Raw genomic sequence first — 4343 nt, forward strand, 5'->3', positions numbered from 1 at the left:
AGCGCGATCCATCCTAATTTGATTACATCTGCAAAAACTCTTTCCGATCAAGGTCACTGTCACAGGTATGACTGGAACAAGGTAGGAGGAGAATTAGGACTTCAACATATTTCTTGAGAGACACACAGTTCAACTCACGTTGTTCTGTGACATTTGCTATTGCCTGTGGCTTCCTCCTCAAATGTTTCTTGGGGCGCCCAGATGGCTCAGTCGGTTAAGCATCTGACTCGGTTTTGGCTCAGGTCATGATCTCCTCACGGTTTGTGACTTTGAGCCCCACATTAGGCTCTGTGCTGACCGTGCAGATCCTGCTTGGGATTCACTCCCTCTCCCTCTCTCTCTCTGCCCCTCCCCTGCTCATGCTCTCTCTATCTCTGTCCCTTCCCCCTACTCGCACTGTCTCTCTCTCAAAATATAAAATAAAATAAAATGTTTCTTAATTAATACCTCTACTAATATTTTATTTTATTGAAGATTAAGTTTGAAGTAGACCTGTCTCATTTTTTAGAGAGAGAATCAAAGGCTGGAAGAAGGGTGTGAAAAATGGACATGTCCCCAGAGAGCCACCATTTTAGCATAACTGTCCACTGTGTCCCCTGGACAGCACCGTGTTTACACGAATATCTCCTGAGCACTCCACAGCCCTCAAACATGGGCTCCTGAGCCCAGAAGTCTGCTGTTGCCCTCGGGGCTGGCATCTGTGGTGAGGTAAGTGTCTACCACCTCAAGCCAAGACTACTAAAAACAGTGCCCAGCAACTGTTAGGCCCTCAATACATAACTGTTATATGTATGAATAAATAAATGAATGCTCTAAAGTATAAGAAAAAAAAAACAAACTTCCTTGATTCTAGCTGTTTCCACACAAAACCTGGCCTCACTGAAATGAAGAGTGAGTGCTCCAGGTTAGCAAAAGGGAGGGTTCCCCTCAATCCTGTGGGTACACTCCAGAATAGAGAGCAATCTGTAATAGCTGGATAACTTTATCACTGGGATGGTGAACACGCATGATCAGTAGGATGTAACAAAATTAAGCGTATTTTTCTGCGGTCTTTTTAAAATGAATTAACATACTCTAAGTCACAGTGCACAGTCTCTGTTTACTAATGAGAAAGCCTGGTCCACTGTTTAATGAGGACACTGAATCTGGCCAACTCAAATGGCACTGCCTTCTGGACTCATTCTTAGCCCCACCCACCCTCCCCTTCATGCAAGTCAGGGCTTTAGGTTCATTTTGGATCGAGTGGAAGGAGGAGGGAGTACACCTTTCTTGATGAGGAGAGTAACTAACGGACTAGGGTTGCTGAGCCGGCCTGACATTGAAAGCTCTCTTTCTTGGGTACTTTCCTTGGTCCTTCAGATGCCCCCTCCCCTCTGTTCCAGTTGAGCTGTGTCCACCTTCCTTATCGGGCGGCTGCTCCCAACTTAGCCTCGTGCTTTCTGCTGGATTCACTCCACCCACAGCTCTCACTGTTGAAATCCTCGCCGCTATTCCAGGCACCGGGAGGGGGTAAGGTCTGAAAGCACTCCATGTCAGCTCAGCCCTTCAAATCTGGAGCCTGGGAAAACCCATTGGAAGAGCTCATGCATTCTTTGAGATGCTGCCTTTAGTCTTTGGTGAGGGTGCGGTTTGCACTGACCTTCCAAATCAGTCTCTTTCTCCCTCTCTCTCTCAATACTTCAGGCCAGTAAGTACTGTCTCTCTCCCTAAGATGAGCCAGACTCGTGTCAGAGACTTTGTCTACTGAGCACCCGAACTGCAGTGGCTGATTGAGGCTGCCTGGCACTCAGTTTGTGGACAGAGGGGAGTGTCTGCCTCATTCTTAGTAGGTGGGTGTAAGGGCATGGGGGGCAATTCTTAACATACCCACAGGTTAGCCTCTCGCCTCTCAACCTCTCTCTCTCTCCCTCGTGAACTGGAGAGCTCTCTCTATCCCATGATGTCTCCTGAGAAATACCTACTCAGCGTCTGGCCCGTGACTGTGAAGTTTCACATCTAATGGGTCCAGCTGACTCAGCGGAAACTGAGAAGCCAAGAGGCCAACTGTATGAACGTTACATCAGTAACCGAGAGTCTCCTTCTCTTCAGTAGTACATAGTAACTTAGTAGCTGGCAAATGGCTATATTCAGGTTCCCCCCCCCATTTTTATGTTTAATCTAGAGTAATAATTAAATGAAAAGGTGTGTCAATGTCTAATCATGGCTATATAAAATTTTGCATGGCCAAGAAACCCTGTCTTAATGATTTTCCAGATTAATTATGCATTATCTGGGGCGGAAAGCCTCTAGAGCACTCAGAGCAAATCTAACCCCATAAAATAGAAGTACAAGTTATTATCAAAAATCTAAAAAAAGTTTCAGCTTTGAACTCACATAGCCAATCTACCAATTCCAGTAAGTTAGGAAAGCAGAGCACGCCCAGAATTACCTATGGCACTACAGTGACATCAAAATGTATTAGAATCTGCCTCATTTCTCAGGTCGTGATCTCACGTTTTTGAGTTCTAGCCCCACATCAGGCTCTGTGCTGGCAGTGCAGAGCCTGCTTGGGATTCCCCTTTCTTTCCCTCTCTCTCTGCCCCTCCCCCAAAGGCTTGCTCATGCTCTCCCTCTCTCTCCTCTTAAAAATAAACATTTAAAAATTATTTAAAACTTAAAGAAAAAGAATTTGTCTTATTTGATCCTCTAATGTCTTCTACCATTACCTGAGGTACAATCCTAGGTTCTGAAGTCTGCACAGCTTTAATGGGATCTGGCCCCCACTGCAAGGAGACCTTTCTCCTACCATTCTTACCTTGAATCACTACCTTCCAGAAACACTCTCCTATAGGCCTCTTTACCTTGTTGCTGTTTATTGCCAATGTGCTTTACAATGCTTCAATCCCGGGGGTTCTCACCTGGGAGCAATTCTGTTTCCAGTGGGACATCTGGCAATGTCTGGGGGCATTTGGTTTTAACAGATGAGATGGAAGACTACCAGCATTTCCTGGGTAGAAGCCAGGGATGATGGTGAATGCCCTGCAATTCCAGAACAGCCCCCCTAATAAATGATCACGTGTCCCCAAATGTCCAGAGTGCCAAGAAGCCTTCTCTGTCTGCAGTGATCTACCTGCAAATATTCCCATGGCTTCTCTTCCCTTTCATTCCAGCCTCAGTGAAATAGTCTTCCAACCAAACACAGCCCAAACCCTCTCTGTCCCTAAATGGTCATCACCGTATCTTGCTTGTTATAAATTTTATTGTTTTATTGTCTTTAATCTCCCATGGCCTATCTCTGGCAAGAGATTCTCTGTTCTCCATGCTCACTGACGTATGCCCTGCATCTGAACACTGCTGGGCACATAGCAACATCTATCAGATACGTGTTGGATTGGTGAGACAGAGGAAGGCACATGAAAGTGAGTTAATAAGTAGGTAAAACATTAAAATTTTCTCCTGAAATACTTCGTGAGGCCAAAAAGAAGGGGAGTTTGGAAATGAATTCACAAAAATGGCAGAGGTTTTCAGGTGGGGTGAATTAGCAGATTAAGATTTTTAATGGCACCACTGATTTTTAAGAGCTCGGGCAAGGCAGAAGACAGCAAGAGCACAACACACACCAATTTTACAGTAAAAATAACATACTCACATGATGGCAGCTCATGGTTCCACAGGGGCACCTGAGCACAACGGGATGGATGGCAAAGAGAGGACAGGGCCAGCAGGTCTCACGAGGACTGCAGGGACCCACTTAGAGAACACTGCAGGACCTGTAGTGTTTCCTTTCATTTTACCTTGGGCTTCAGTCTGTTTGCTCTAAGTTAAGAATGAAGTATGAGGCAGAAAAAGGGAGAAGACACGCAAAACAGTGGAACAACTGGACAGATTACATCTGCACCTCATGGAAGTGTCCGGATTCACCTCAGTTTTACCTTTAGTCAAGGGGTAGATGCTCTCCAGATCAATGACAGGAGTCCGTGAACCTCCCAAAATTAAATTCAGAATAACGTCCATGTAAACTTATGCTTGGTTCTGAGAAGAGCCTTCACTACTTTCCTGGACCTCCCAACATTTCCTCTCTTTAGGTACCATGCATTCCGAGAATATTCCGTTTTGTGACATAGCAGTCAGTGATAAAATTAGCGTACACTGAGGCCTATTTTGAGGAACGTGGTGGAATGTGGGGTACATTATTCACATGTTTCCTTCTTGGGGAAGTACAAAGATTTAGTAAAGAAGCCTATGACTCACCGAAAACCCCATGGAACCTGGTGACAAGCCGTGCCCGGGCATCCCGTCACACCCTCGGGGAAGAGGGCAGGCCTGGTCTCCTCAGAGCAGGAGTTCCAGCAAGCAAGGCGGGA

This window comes from Suricata suricatta, chromosome 2 (assembly GCF_006229205.1).
Source record: "Suricata suricatta isolate VVHF042 chromosome 2, meerkat_22Aug2017_6uvM2_HiC, whole genome shotgun sequence".
NCBI classification, from domain to species: Eukaryota; Metazoa; Chordata; class Mammalia; order Carnivora; family Herpestidae; genus Suricata; species Suricata suricatta.